This window comes from Anas platyrhynchos, chromosome 3 (assembly GCF_047663525.1).
Source record: "Anas platyrhynchos isolate ZD024472 breed Pekin duck chromosome 3, IASCAAS_PekinDuck_T2T, whole genome shotgun sequence".
NCBI classification, from domain to species: domain Eukaryota; kingdom Metazoa; phylum Chordata; class Aves; order Anseriformes; family Anatidae; genus Anas; species Anas platyrhynchos.
Window position 1 is genome coordinate 62004026 of NC_092589.1, and position 17111 is coordinate 62021136.

Genomic DNA, 17111 nt, shown 5'->3' on the forward strand with positions numbered 1-17111 from the left:
ACTTAACTTACGATTTTTTTTTTATTTTTATTTTTTATTTTTTTTTATGTATCTGAATTCTTAAGGATGATATTCAGGTAATCAGACTGCAGTGGGTAGCACAGATAAACCTCATCTCAGCTAATTTTTCTTTACAGTGAAAGACCCGAACTGCAAGGGATGTTGTCTATCTACTATTACAGTGTGAGACTTGCCAGACTTCCAGGAAACACAGATTTTTAAAATGAAACAAAAGAGGAAAAAGTTTCCCTGAGATATCAAGATCTAGGGAAAAACAAAAACAAACAAACAAGCAAACTGAAAAATCAAAGCCCTACAGGGCTGGTCTCCTAATCAGAGTGGTTGGCTCATGGAACTTAGTACTCTTGAAAGCCCAGCCTTGCTGTTAAGTGCCTAAGAAAGAGATGTTAGATACTGAGCTTGTTGGAGTATCTGTTCTGAAACATCCAAAGGGCTTGCCTTTGGGATATTTTAAATGCCTTTTTGGCCTAGTTTGTACTTTAAAACATTCCTAACTTCCTTAATAAAGCCTCCTGCTATATCATTCTTGTCACTACTAGCCACAATCTGATACAGCACATGCAATCTCCTAGGGAAATATAAGGAAGGGGAGAAAAAGCTACATTTTTGTTAAGAGATATTAATACTGTACTGCTGATTTCCAGCATTCATAAGTCAGGCTCACAGAAAAGTCAGAGACTGCAATACCTTCTATTTCTTTCTGTGTGTCTGCCTGTTTCTGGGATTTGTAAAGATTGCATGTGTCAGCTTTTCACCACAGCCATGCTGTCTCAAGTGCACCAGAAATGAACAGTTAGTGGACATTGCCTCAGAGCGGAGTGCTGCATATTAGCTATTCATAAACCATTTTCTCACTCACAAATATCTTTAGTCTAAGTTCCTTTTTTCATATCTATGCACTCTGGTTAAGTTTAAGCAATGCTGACACTCTCTCATTGCACACTGGTTGAATGTTTGTGTCCTGTTGTGTTTAGTGTTCCTGGAAATAGAAAGGATGGATGAAAAATAGAGGTCACAGGTCACTGCAAAATCAATATCTGTTCTTTCACAGGCACAGTTAATCCTTCTTCAGACAATAACTGGTATCTGGAGATGACAGTAGGGTATTTTGCTAAAATTTCCTGACTCTTACTTCTGAAGAGTGTAGGGACTCAGGGAAAATTTCAAACAAAATTGAGACTTTATACCCTTAACAGCTCTATGTGACCTGAAAGTTTTTTAACAAGAATTCATCACATTCATCAGTGTTTCAAGAAATGCATAATGACATAGATCTTGCTACAACTAGTTCTTCCAAATTAATATATCATTCAGTTCAAAAGAGAAAGTCAGAAGCAAGAGAAGAGCCAAACACTCTTCTGTTTGCACATCTCAAGAGACCACTACAAAAATGGTTTCTTGACCATTGGGAATCACTTGTTTGAAAGACTGAGGAAGAAGACTCTTTTATAACCTTGTTGACTATTAGGTTTTCCTACTGGGAGTTAATAAAGGAAACACTTTCAGGTCTGTGTGTGCAGCTTTAATTTATTGTTACTGGTCTCAATTTTTTGATATCAGGAGGAAGAGGGCAGAGGCTTTAGACAGAATATAAAGAGCCTTGTCGACTTGTCAGGTGAACTGCAGAAGTTAGAACCACTTTCTTCCTTTCTGCATAAATTATATGCTATGTTCCCTTCAGATACACTCATGAAAGAAAAGGAGCTCAGGATTACCAGTGTCTTCTCTCACAAATGTAGTGATTAAAGAGAACTAAATTTAAGTAGGGTACTTTTATGTAGCATTAATCCATTGTAGCAGTAATCCATTCATTGAAAACAAGACTAATTTTTGTAAAAAGTATGTTTAAGATGAAGAAGAATGGATTTTTTTCTTATTTATTTATTTATTTATTTATTTAATACTATGGATAAATTAATTGAATTCATCCATTTCTTGGAATTCATGAAAGGCAGAATAATATGGAATCATAGAATGGTTTGGGTTGGAAGGGAAGTTTAAAAATCACCTAGACTTAATTTTAAATTAATTAGTACTTAATTACTCTTTTAATAATCAAGTGTGTAACTGGTGACAAGGGCAAAAAGCCAAAATATAAGAAAGTATTCACCAAAGGGCTACTTTGTAAAACTTGATCAGTAGCAGAAATAGCTGGTGGCAAACCTATTTTGAGTGAATCACAGTAAATATATTCTGCTGGTGCACTTGTTTCATCATCTGAACTTTTATTTTAATTGTAGCTTGCAATGGGTAAAGTATCTGTATATTCAAAATTTATTCTCTGATCATGTGTTTGATAAAAGTATTTATAACTGGACTTTAGCTGTTTTGTTTAGCTGTGTCTTTCCCTTCTGCAGGCTTTCTCCCCATTCTGTTCTCTGGACTCTTACCAACTTTTACTCCAAGTACGCTAGTATTTTATGGTGTGCCCTAAAGGACACTGCCCCTTGAAAATATATTCATAAACGTTAGTACAATACTCAAGTACAACAAGTTCAAAAGAAAAACAGTCTGGAAATGAGCTTTGAGATGAATGTTTTAGAGTCATTATCTGAGGTAAACTGGCAGTCTCTAATGAGACATTTGTAATTTAATTGTGTCATGGAGAGACTATAAATTTCCCCCAGAGCCCACATCCAAGTTGTTTTTATAATGATGATAAAGTAACACACATACCAAAAATCTTTTAAATACACTATAACTTCTTCCAAAAAGATAAAGACGGCCTATATCCTATTTATGTCACTACACTCAGTTGCATAACAGAGCTTACAACAAGTAGGACAGAGGGCAAGAGTCAGTCTATAATCATTTAATGCTGTATAATTCTTTACATTTGTCTTTTAATCATATGATAAGTTTGGGGGGACAGGTTCATATCAATACAAGAAAAGAAGAAAAATAATGGGATTGCAAAATGGTCATTCTACATAATCTTTATATGGGCTTACGTTGTATTTGATGCTTTCTCTGGGAATAAAATACATGTATACTATATGACTAAGACTCTCCTCATCAGATTTCTAAGACTTTGGAGGGAGAGTTGAAAGGATTTTTATGCCTTAATCAATACCAAAAATGTTGTCTATTTACTTAAGTTCCTAAATAAATTAGGACAAGCATGTCTTTAAGTTACAGAAAATAGATTGTGCAATATGCTCACTTGATCATACTCGACTGAGCCCTCTGGATCCCTCAGCTGTAATGGTGTATTTACTTCTCTTGCAACTTTAAGCAGCTTTTTGTGCTGTTTTTCTGTTTGTCAAATTGTGCTGGAGAAAATCTCCCAAGTTCCAGCTTGCTGGAAAACTTTTTCTCAAATGCTGAAAACAATTTAAAATTGAAGAAGCTTTTACAATCAAACTCAGATTTCAACAGATATCTGAGCACTCATTTTTTTTTGGCCAATATGGGTCATAGAACCTGGGAATGAAGATAGAGGAGGATGAAGACTGCTTTGTGTTCTAATACTATTGAAAATGTTGCAAAATATTCAGTTCTACAATGATCTGTTTTTGAGTGTTTTCCTCTAGCTTGTTCCTTTAACTCAAGCTGGAAACATGAGAACTGTGATCTAGATACAGGAGAGGGAGTGATCATTCTTGTATTTTAATTCAGTGTTCGACATGAACTGTCTCTGTGTTTTTAGAAAAAGATATCTCACACTAAAATAGCTTTTCAAAAAAACTATTCTGAAATTTCATGTGAAGTCTGCAATGTCAGACCAAGAATCTGAAGCTGCCACCGTTGTAAATGCTGTTCACAGTGCAAGGTTTCAGATGAGAGACATGAAACACCTCCCCAGAAGCAATGCCTATATATCTTTTACCCCATTTTTGAACCCCCCTTTTTTCACCCTCAGTAAATGTATCTTTCATATGTTTTCTGCCATCTGACAGTGAATAGTTTAATCTTTAAATAGCAATTTGGTTAACCAAAGCAGAAAAATAATCTCCATCTAAAAGCCTTTTTATTTTTAATCAAAAATGAGGTTTAGCAAGATCCCTTCCAAACTACACAGACAGTATGATAATAATATTTATTGCGTAGCTATTTCATCTTCTATTCCAGAAAGTACATACACACTGCAGTAAAACACTACTGAAACCTGAAACAAGAGATAATGAAATCACTACGCATAGGGATGTATTAATACTGATCAGGAAAAATGGCATCCATTTGACCATTTTAGTCTGATTCTTCGTTGCCTAATACCTTATAGAGTCATTTACTAGCATGTATAGGGAATAAGAAACTGTGGAATGCAATTATGAGTGATACATTTCATATTAACGATATAGAATAGTAACAATAGAAGAATATGAATGTTAAACAGGCAATATATTTGTCTCCAGACTGCAGTAGCTGGATGATGTTAATGACATTTATTGTACAGGAACTCAGGCTAGACAATGCAATTGCTTTTCCAAGCTTTAAAAATCTAGGAGCTGTGGAATAAATAGCTGTATTGGGTTCAAGTCAATGGAGACTGAAGTTCTACTGAAGCTAAAAGGGATAGGGATTTGCAAAATGTATAGTAAAATATATACCAAAAAAGGAATGGGTTATTTCAAATAAAATGTTGTGTGACTTGTTGCTAATTGCAAAGAAAGATGTTACATATTGCAGATGAGGCACGAGCTGTAAACTATTTGGGATGACTTTCATTGCTCAAAGAGCATAATTAAAAGTATGAAACAAACTGCCAAAGTCTACAATAGAAATGAATAGCGTAACACCAGGTCAAAAGGGATCCGGACTCGTTTCTGGAAGAAGAGACAATGTACAGCTGTTAGTTTGGCTTTTTAAAAGTAAAGATGATCGGTTACTATATGAATTGATTGGTATTTCCTGGGCATGTTCTGTTAGGTTTTAAAAATCTTTTCCTGGACCTTCATGTATCATTGTTTCTTTCTGGCAGCTGCATCCATACAGAAGTAAATGTCTTCCATTGACTGGAAATTTATATTGTAGAATAAAATTGCTGTACTTTCCAGAGAAAATTCCTTGGTGCAAAGGAATTTTAATGTTATTGCTGTGACATAGTTCAGTTCAGGCAAAAAAAGGTGGGTTGTGGGTGACTCCATACTCTGGAGTCATCATCTCTTAAATCATCAGGATCGTGGAGCTTGTATCTAACCTACTGCGTACATATCCATGCAAATAACATCTGAACAATTGCATAAATCTTCCAAGTCTTGCTGGCTCTACATTCTGTGTAATATAACTCTGTCCTATAAAAAATCAGAACAAGGGACAAGATAACAGGTCTGGTGATAATCTGATCAAAGGACACTGCAACCATCCATGAATTCCACCTGAGTAACTCATCTAGCCATTTCAGAAGCCAAGCCCAAAAGACACCATGCAAAATGAATAGAGGCAGGCATAGGCAAAGCTAAAAGGCTTTGGAGAACCTGAGGTTCTCAAACTTCTTGAATGCTGTAATCCCTCCAGTCATTTAGTACCACTCAGACATTTCACCATCTGTGAGACAGGGGATTACCACTTCTGCAACAATTATGAAATCACTATTATGTTATTCTAACAGATGTGACTATGAGGAGTGTATTTCCACACTGCTGCCACAGAAAAAGACATACTCCAAAGGAAGAGGTGCTGGGGTGACAAGAGGTTCAGATTTATTGGATATGGGTAGGAGAAATTCTGGGAGATCTCTCTATTAAGCTGAAATACCCAGGAGCGCTCTATTGCATTCCCTTATTTTGCATTAATTTGGTTATGGAAATGACTGCTGCACCCCTTCAGCAATGCTTTCCTTCATGTGACGCAAGAGGCACATATGGAGAACTTCATGAAGCTGGGCAGCAACCACTTTTTCCACTGCTTGTAACAAAGAGCAGTGACCCACTTTCACAGTACCAAACTGGGGAGGCCAAGTGTGAAGGGTGAAGAGCTTTCCTGGATCTTGTGTGGGCTACCAGGGACAACGGCCACAGTCTAACATGAAATCTGCTTACCCCAGAGCAGAAGCATAAAGATGTATGAAGGCTGTGTCTGAACTAGCTGGCATTGTGGCTCCAGTGCAAAGAGGTTGCTTATGGCTTATCCTCAGACTTGCAGGACCCTGGGAAAAAGAAAAAAAATAAATAAAGAAAAAGAAGAATAGCATGTGGAGGAAGGTCCTGTGGCTAATCCTGGTGCTGTGCAGCCACTCTATTTGATACATCTTTGCTCAGAGGAATTTGTAAAATTTTGGTTATTTTAGTATCCTACCTATATATGGAAAAAGACTATGGATAACCAATTTTGTTCCTAGGCTTTTTTTTTTGTTTGTTTGGAATAGTCTGACTCACCCTCATTAGATGTAGAAACAACAGAAATAGAAATTCTCACTGAAATAGACCTAGAGAAGTCATCATAACCTCAGTCTTCACTCCCTCCCAAGCTTTTCTAGGCACTGCTTAAATACAGAAGACTTTCCATGCCTCAAAGGAGTTTTAATCTAAACGCTACCAGAGATTTAATAGCAGTTCAAATGTTTCAAGGGTTTCTAACTTCACATATCACATGTGTTACTAGTGGTACAGTTCTGCTTAAAGGAACTTGAACTGTGCAGGTGAACAGGCCTGTGGGGATGGGTAGTTCGCGCAGCCACTGAATACTCTGGGAAATTATTTTTAAGGGATTTTCTGATGTGTGTGATGAGCTTCTGTCCTATTTTTAACATCTGCGCACCAGTTCTTTAAATATACTCTTCCAAATGAGTTTAGGAAAAAGCCACCTCAAACAGGCAAACAACGCAAATTGCAAGTTGTGTTGTCAATTATCAGCTGAGTGTCTGACTTGTGACTTTTATTGCTGAGTACACCTAGACTGGCTATTAGTGAACACACTTGACTTGAATCAATCTGTCTTCATTTACCATATCCTATTTCAAGAATAAAGACTTGTAATCCTGATACCAAACAGTGCATAAATCTCCTTGATTTGCATTTGCCATTCCTCATTTCTACAGTATTTAGTGAATTATCTGTAGTAGTTCAGGACTGAGTCCTGATGAGATGGATGAGGCCTAAATTTCCCTGGAAATGTCTGGTAAACTTTCCACTAACTTGAATAAGTCTGGGATCAGTCTCTTTCTGAGGGACTTTTTATATATGTATATATTTCGTATTTTTTTATAAAATAGTTCCTGTTCATAATATATTAACAGAACATCTAATAGAAAACAATGTCTTGGTATGAATCTTTCAATAAATTTTAGAGCTTCCTTCACAATACTCTTCCTTCTTTAGAGGAAAGTATTCAGTGGAAGTTGTGCAAGCCTCTCCACTGTACTGAGTTAGCCAGACCAAAAAAAAAAAAACACAACAAAACAACTATGGAAAACCTGTAAAAGAGACATTGAAGTACTGCACACAGATTGAATTTTTCACCGGTCTTGCTCCCATTTCAGCTCCAAGCACTTTGGCACATCCTCAGTCTTAAACACCTGGCCCACTGCCTTGCCCGAAGAAAGATGTTTGTGTGTTACACATCCAGGTTTCAAAATATGTTTGTGTCAGCAACAGCTGTTTTTGGTATTTTGTTGATCATATATAGGAGAAGATTCTACCCAGTCTTCTAATACTTTAGAAAACCTTGCAGTGAGAGATTTCTTCAGATCAAAGCAAACATCAATACCATTTTACGGAGCTGGTATTATCTGACAGTAGAAGTTCATTTACATTGACTGTTACATGGACTAACTCTAATCTGGATTTGCTTGATTTTGATACTCTGTTATAATTCTGATATTTAGGTTTCTCAACCCTTTAAAGCAGGATTTTATATATGCATGTATTTCTTATAGAAAACTTCCTTGATAATTTTTCCCCATGGTGCTAGAGTATGGACAACACTGAAAAGCAAACTAATTCTGGAAAAACAGTCCCAGGACCATAATTAAACTGAATAGGTCACTGAGACTGTAAGATCCACAATAATATTCATCTACACTTGTTTTTGAAAGGCTGACGGCACTCACCTTTCAATTCACAGAGGTATCTTTATTTGTCCATTTCATCCATATTCCTACATTCCCACCTGGGATTTCCTGACTGAGAAACCATATACAGAAGAACTTGTCTTTCCCAAGAGAGCTCTGATCTGCAGGCAGATTGCAAATATGCACTAAATCTAGGGCTTTTAGCTTAAATGCAAATGAGCTGTGCAATTAGATTGATATTGCCGTGAGCAGCATACCACGTGGAGTCACAGGGAGGACCGGTGCAGCTGATCTGCTATGGGGCCAAGGAGGCCCCATAGTGTGGTGCATATAGCAGTTAGGTAGGACAGAGCACAGATCTGTTTCCACTGGCCTGCCAGATGCCCAAGAATCCTCAAGTGTAAAAATCCCCTAATATTTTCCTAGATAATATTTTTGAATGGTAAAACAGTTTTCAGGGGAACTCCTGGCACTAGGTGGCCTTTGCCCACTGAAGGGCCCAGAAGCCTTTTGTGGGGCTGAAGTTTTGGGGTAGGTATTTTGCTCTGCCTTGACTCCTCACCTCCTTCTTGCCCACTCTCAGTGGGCAAAGTCGACTGAAGCTCACAGTAGCTTCCCATTTGCTTCTTTGCAGTGGGGAATTAGGCTGATGATCTTCAGCATGGGAGTTTGTCCATTTGTCAGGAGCACAGGAGGGCTGTAGAGGAAGAGAGTGGAGCTAATGCGCATTGCTCTTTTTGTATGTTTCTTCCACATGATTGCTGGCAGATGTGACCTGTGACAAATCCTTGAAATATGTCTGTGCAGACAGAGATGGGATAGATCCAAGGATAAAAAGCCTGTGCTCAGGAGATGCTGTGCTGTGACAGATTGCATGAGATCAGTTGTATCTCTCCCCCATTGCATGTTTGCCATTGCTTACTTAGAGGAAAGTAGCCACAGATCTGTGGAGGAAAATGTCTGGGCTGGGTGCATTTCCTTGCTCCCAAAAACTACAGAGTGGGGAAGCACATATTAGTCCAAACACTGAGTCTCCCCTAACAATATGGATCATTTGAGACTGAGGAGTGCAGCTGAAATGACAGAGACAGCTTGTGCCAGAAGTGCATTTTTTGTGAATGCTGAAATCCTGACATTCCTGGCTAGCCCAGTGTAAATATGGCCACCCAAGTACCGTGGCATTATTGGAGTTCATCTGCTGAATAGTTGCTACATGGTTTCTTTGGCAGCTCAGTGATTCCCTGAACTGAGCGAAAACTTTGTCCCCAGCCTCGGCAGCTGCTGTGCTGGGGCCAGAGCTACGAACAAACCCAAACACGCCGTGACCCCATGAAGGCCTGCCGGCCCATGCAGCCCCAGTGCTTGATGCAGAGTACGTGCGTGGGCCTGGCCTTGGATATGGATCAGCCCTGAGACTGCATGGCCATAGCCAGGCCCAACCTGGGAACTGATTTCCCTCCTCCCCCCCTCCCCCAAACCCTTTAAAACACAAGCGATTTCTCACCACTGTAACTGGGGGAAGAGACAGCACATTTGTATTAAACTTGCACTTGGCTGTGTGCATTTATGCTGGGTTTCTGAAAACTGCACTGGGCATGATAGTAGTGCAGGACAAAGTTCAGTTTGTATGACACAAAGAGGACTGTAGAGAAAGATGACCTGGAGGTCAATACCGAGGTTCCTCCCTGGGATTTTTAATTTTTTTTTTTAATATTTACAATTGGTTATAATCTGGTCCCTCCCAAGGGAAATAATTTGTTTCCCTCAAAGTCATCGCACAAACTCCAAAGAGAAACCCTCGCTTTGCTGAGATGAGAGGAGGAACCACATCCCAAAATGGTGAAGAAGATTCATCACTTTTCCTTCACACCCAAGAGGGATTTTAGTGATTTTTCAAGAAGGGAAAGAGGAAGCTTATCCTCTAGCAGGCTACAGCAAAACAAAATACGGATACCTTTCTTCAAACTGAAAAGGAAAAAATCACCAGAAATGCTGTGGGGCTGTGCCAGGAGCTCATGGGCCTAGCCCTGGTTGAGATGACAGCTCAGGGGATTTTAGCACCTCTCTGGAACTTTTTGGTCTCTCCAGCCATAATACAGGAGTCAAACATCAGCCCACGCTGTTTTTTATGGTTAATGGATTGCACTACTGCACTGTCAAAACCCATGGTTTTATATACCTTAAGGACCGGTAAACACACCAGAGTTAAGGAAACTAAGGATCCAAAAATAGATGGTTTAACCCTAAAAGAGGTCTCAGCTCTGCAGTACTCCATTCATTTGCAAATAAAGGTTATACTCCTGAATCCCCTGGCCAGGAATGAATTCTGTTCCTCTGCCAGCACATACTCAGGGCAGAGGATAGACAATGCTACAGCCTCCAGGGGCAGAGCAGGATGCTTGCCTCCATGATTCAGCTCCCACTGCTGGCTTAGGGCCCGCATTTCCAACCTCCTGCTACCTTGTTCAGCCCAGCCCCGCAGAGCTTTCTGTTTGTTTAACACTGTCCGGCAGCCTTGAGATAATGTGGATGTTGCAGTAGTGAGCAGGGCCAGACTGGGACAGGTCTCAAAGCTCCCCAGTGCCAAAGGATCAGCAGCGCCAGGCTGCTTCAGACACACTATATTCCATGTGGATCATAAAGGCCAACACAAGCATGTCAGAGCTCAACTGAAGGTTGCTGCAGGAGCTCTAAGATGCTTGCTAGGCATCCAGATGCTGTGCTCATCCCCTAGCCATTTGCAAGTCTCTGACAGTCCTGGCCATGGACATCCATGCCAGTGTAGGAAATGTCCTTTAGCTCTAAAGAAATAAAAACTGCATCAAAAATATTGCATGTATACGTGTATCCATGCATGTGTCTACATATATGTATGAGCTTTCATTTCAGAGACGTGCTGGGGATGAGAAGGTTCACAGGCCCTGCAATGAAGCAGTGCCGTCCAGCAAGGGGATAATAGGAAAGTACAGCAGCTGCAAATACTCATACAACATCTCACTTAAAATGTCATGTGTGCTACTTGGTTTAAATTGTCACCCCTCCAGCAACCACAAACAATGCAGAAACAGCAGATGTGTTTTCTATTTAGAATTAAACAGTTTATCTCAACCACTGTCATTGTTACAGAGGGAAAATAAATAAATATCCATGTTAATGTAAACTTCAAAAGGTACTTTCTGGCATGAATGGCTGTTCTGAATCCAGATTTCACTGAGAAAACTAGGATTTGACAACAGATTTTTTTTTTTATATATATATATATATATATATATTTTTTTTTTTTTTTCCAACAGGGATGCTGGCAGCTCAGCATGTAGTAAAACTTAGACTGGTCAAAAAGATTTTTTGGCCAGATATAGCATCCAATAACTCATGTCATTTAGACTTAATGGTCCAGAAAATTTAAGTAAACATCATAAATGTCTTTTGTTATTAAACTTTCCATTCAAACATTTTGTTTAACTCTTACTTAATGGAGAGTAAAGATGACATTTTGAGGCATGTATTTACCTACGTGATAATCCTAGAGTCACCTCATTGAGAATTAAAGTTGTGTCGCAAACTTAGTCAAGGCAAGCACTCAGCAAGAAAAAAAAAAAAAAAAAGCAACAATAGCTGGTGTGAGCATGTGATCAGGAGAATTTAAGGTAATGATGAATTAACCCTTCACAGGTTAATGTCAATTTATTATACAACTCTTAGTTTTGTAAGTCTAACATTCTGTTCTGTTCTTTTCAGGAGCAAGCAGCATCGCAAGCAAGAGTGACCATGTGAATATAATTGGATACTTTTGTTTTTTTTAAGACGGGATGCTAATTGTAAAGGGTGTTATCGAGCAATGTAGTTGGGGCAGGCTTTAGGAAAATATAGTTTTTTTGTATAAAAAGCAAAAATAGAGCTTCATTTGTCCTCTGCTTACATTTAAATTGCAAAAACAAAGCAGAACTCTGTCTAGTTGTGAAGATATTTTGACTAAATGAAGCTTGATTTGTTTTCACAGTCTAAAGAAGTTTCCAAAACTGCGTTCTTCTTTGTGTGTGACATGGCCTTCACCAATACCTTTCTTGTGTTTGATTTGCAGCCAGTATTTTAAAACTTCACCAGCCAGCTTGGTTCCAGATTTTATGTTTTTACAAAGAGTTTTTTTGTCTTTGAGCTTAGTTCTTGGTCTAGTAACACATTCAATTCAATGTTTGTTTCTCCACAATTGTCACAATCCTGCAACTCTGCAGGACTTCTCAGTGGTTAGCACTTTGGAATGGCTGAGTGGAAAAAGGCATCGTGCAACACATTGTCCTCTGGAATCCATGTAAGAAAGGAGCATTTTGAGAGCCACATATTTTCACATTGGTTAAGGCTAGAAGGGAGCATTTATTTATCTCAAGGGCTGACTATGAGCATATGATTGAGATTCACCAATATAAAATCTCAACAATCCTTTTCACACAACAGAAAGCCAACCTAAATCAGTTCTGTCTTTGGACAAGGTCAGTTCCCAGTTTTTCAGATGAAGGAAGAAGAAGCCCTCTGGACAAGATGATATTCAACTGACACTAGTTGAGTTGAGTTTTGTGAGCAAATTCCTTCTTCATCTCTCTAAGTAATTGCCTCTAAATGTGATATTAAAATATATCCTTGATTACTTTAATATAATGGCCAATATCATTCGTACGTGTAAGCTACAAGCATTTTACCTTGTCTGCCTCAAAAAGAGGTAGCAAGTGAGGTGGTAATGGCACAGATGATTTCAGGGAATCATAGTTCCGATCTCATCACTGCTCACTGCAGTAAATCTGCAAAAATAAATGAAACCCCTTGGAATCAGAGCACCAAGACTTGCCTGACTTTCGGTATCTGTGTTAATGATTTTCTGCCAGCCTAGCTGATGTGCATCACAAGTTCTTCTGACTGTCTTGGTTCCTTTTCTGGTTCATATGACTAGAATATGGATCAGAAGGACTTTCCCAAATGTGGTATTACACCTAAACAGTTTTTCTGGAGCAGCAGTTTTGGATCAACATTCCTGGACAATCCCACAGGTGAACAATTTTGCTGTGCAATATTAATATCTACATGTGGAATTACACAGAAATAGTTTTTGTGTTTAGTTTTCTACCTGCGTTTGTGCCAAACTAATTTCAAGTGTAAATGATCCCTAAGAGCTTACATATGTACCCAGAGGAGGAAGTACATTCCTTTATTACGAGACTGAACTTGTACAATTTAAGGAGCATGTAATACAAATGGAATGGACAGAAATCTGTTACTAAATAAATGGAAACGGAAGAACGTAATTAAGTGCATTGTTGAATGACTAAGGCACTTAGTCCTTATTAATAATTGGTTTGAGCATTCATATCCAGGAGCAACCATGAAATCTCCCAGCAATTGGATTGTATATTTGCATATATAGCCTGTTCCTCTGAGCTTTATGTTGAAAAAAAAAAAAAATATATATATATATATATATATATTTGTTTTGTTTTGTTTTCTTCTGATAAGTATTAATGTTATCCTGCTTCTCAGCCTTTAGTTATTGAATAAGGTGAGTGAAAGCAGACTTTGGAAATTACAACTAAAGAGGCAATTTATTTATTTTTTAAATTCTTCTTCACAATTTAAATTTGATTTGTGGTAACCTGGACACTTGAGCAGACAAATTTGAAGCAGGCATAATTTTCTCAGGCTTGCTTGTATTTTCAGACAGACTTATTTGAAATAGTTTTAGTCTATCACTCTTCAGGGATCTTGAGGTCAGACTAAAAAAAATCTTCCAAAGCAATAAGAAGTTCATACTAAAACAATGTTATCTGATAGGACCGTAAATGATAATGTTATCTACATGTCAGAGAATGGTTAAGTTCTTACAGCATTTCTCTGGCAAAATAGATTTTCTTCCTTACTATGGAAATCATGCTATTAATATTAGTCTTAGCAGAAACAAAACTAGATTCTGTTTCAACTATTTCTGTATAATATAAACAAACAAACAAACAAAAACTTTTAGAAAATAAGTAACTACATATCGACTATTTGGGTTCTTTTGCTTTTTTTGAGTTGCCTAGAAAAAACAAACTATTTGCTGAGACTTTTACTTTCTTAGTTTGTTCACTACATCACATTTTGCAGTTATTTACACCTTACTTTAAAGTATTTAAGCTGTGCTAATAGCATTTATTCTCATGGAATAAAAACATTTATTCTTACACACAAAAGTTTCACTGTCCTGATTCAGTGAATAATTGTCAGACTCCTGTTTCCAATAATCAAACATGCTATGCCATTATTTATTCACTATCAAATAATATATCTAATATTGTTCTTATGTCCCTTTCTCAGTGAATACAGATGGTAGCAAATGTATTCACCAGAAAAAATCATCACCACAAAGGTGGCCAAATTTAATCTGTAATGAATTCAGTTTTATCTGAGTGTCTACATAGGCAAAATTGATAGAAATTCCCCAAGGCAGTACTCTTTCTGTCTCAACACAGGGCATACACCTCTGTGCAGGTCGATCATGTTTAGCTGAGATGGTACCAAATACTTCAGGTTATCTGTAAGGCAGATTTTAGCAGTAAGACTATATTATTCAATTTTATCTATTATTATTTTTTTTTTCTTCAAATTTTTGCCTATCTTTTAAAACAGATAAAAGTATTAGGATTCCCCAAATGCCTCCTCTAAATCCTTTCTTTCCGATGAACAACAGTACCTTAAAGCAAGGTCAAGAATTGCTTCACTGCTGCAATGTTATTTCTCAGGAATTAGAGGGTGAAAACTTTGCTCTCTGCCTGAGAAAACAGACCCTGCACCCTCAAGCCAAAGATAAAATTAACATTCTAGTTTCTTTTCAGTCCTGCACCCTGAGTAGCCTCTCAGCCTTGTCCCATTTCAGCTGTTATTGTCTACCTTTTAGGGACTCTTAGCATCCCTTTCCTGGCAGGGCTGACGGCGGCCATCTCACTCCATACCAAACCCTTGTGCCCACAGAATAAAAAGTTTCCATTGCACTGAAATGGCTGCCCAGCCACTCCAGAGGCAGTGGTGCCCTATGCACCTCCAGGCAGCAGGAATGGCACAGGATAGCAGGTGTTTAGAAGCAGCACTCCCAGGCTAAGAGCATATGGTGTATCTAATCCCTCCTTCTAAGAAAACAGAAAGCATAATTTGGTTCTGATTTTCTTTACAGGCAATTTTAAACAAATTAAGCTTCAGAGCTCTTTTTATTCAGTTGAAACACTGATGATGGGAAACAAAAGGATGATGACCACCTCCGTCTAGCCATTTGCCCCTATCACAGTAAAACTTTTGGCTTTGTAATGGAGGAAAATTTTCTTTCTGAGAAAAGGGAAGATGAAATAAGTTGGGGGAGATAAAAGTAAGTAGGGGAGGAAAGAATGAAAGAGAGACTTTGAAGCCTAAAATTTAAAAACGTGTTGGTTGTGATTCATATGATGTCGTTACTTGCCACCTGAGAATGATGAATGGTTAGGAAATTATCAAATTGTGTGGTTACCAAATGATCAAATTAATTAAGATCCTTTGGGGAAAGGGATACTGTTGAGTTGTTTGTCTTATGTGACTTTGTCTGTCCATGGTCTTTAAGAAATGCAAAACAACAGTTGTGTTTTCCTCATTTCTTTTACCAATGAACAAACTGTATTTTGACTTCCTATCACAGCTCACAGAATGAAGGTAAGCTTTGCTCAGATTTCTTTTAAAACATGGAAGAAATATGAAGAAAATGTCAGTTGTGAACAGTGAAAAAGGAGAGCTTAGGGATATGGTTTAGTGGGGACTGTTAGTGTTAGGTCAGAGGTTGGACTCGATGATCTTGAGGTCTCTTCCAACCTAGAAATTCTGTGATTCTGTGTGATCTTGGTCAAGAAAGGAAAGAGTTGCTTTCTCTGCCTTGGATTTCTAGTGGCTGCTGTGGGTGAATGGGAGGCTGTTTGATGCTGACTGCTAGTAGTTTGCTACGTTTTCTTGGCATTGATTTGTCATTCCCTAACTTATTAAGACACGTTCTGGCTGATGCGTGTGACACATACTACCAGATGAGCCACATGTAAGAGACAACAACAACAGCATATATAACTAGTGCCATCATAGATCTTTGCTTTACTCAGGTTTCTGTAAGGTCTAATTGTGCTTTCATTCCTCAGCAGCTGGTAAGCCATCATAAATACAGGAAATATTAACAACAGCCACATCAGTTGTGAGAGATTAGGTACAGTGTTCAGGTGGTGTTTGCTGTCTCTGGTCTAAGCAGGGAAGTTGGTCTAAAGCTGAATTTAGATATGTCCATCTAATGAGCATGCCTATGGAATTACAAGTTTAGACTGGATTTTTTTCCATAATGAAATGAATATCTGTAACTCTTATTATTATCTGTGTGGCTCACATACTCATTGCTGCCATTATCAACCATTCCATGCAGGATGTGGTCATGATCCTTGGTATATTTTTGATTGATGGGGTATTTTGCAACAGACCTGGGGATACCAGGTATCTCTGAACTGAGAGCTGAGTCAAGGTATTGATCTTGCAGTGACTTCTTTGAGACATTCTCTGGGTCTGAAGGATGCCATCTGTTCCTGCTTTTAGCATAAAGATGCTCTCATTGGAGCCAGTAAAATCTTGGAAGAGTGAAAGAAGCATTAATTCCCATCTTGATTACCTCTTCAGCTTTAGGCTGGAGCACTCCAGCTGGGGTTGAAAGGCCTGTTCAGTGTCCTGTTTTCAGAGCTTGCTGGAACCTTTTCAGTTTTTTAAAAGCTAAGGGAAAAATACTCTTCCGTGGCAAATTAGACCACTGAGGGACACAAAAATGATAAGATGAACTTCTGACTTTGAACATTGAATACTTATCTCCCACACCTCCATTAATTTCCTTAAGTTGTTATTAATTCCACCATAAATTATTATTAATTTCGCTATTCCTTTATATATATATAATGTTGAACACTACATAGCAACATTAATGAAAAGTGAATGATATCAGTGGCATTTCATACTCTGCATGCAGTTATCTGTGTAAGAACGTCTTGTTATTGCTTTGTGCATATAAAAGACAAATCATCTTCCCATCTGGGTAAAGCAGTCAGGGACTCCACAGTACAGAGCTCCTTAAATT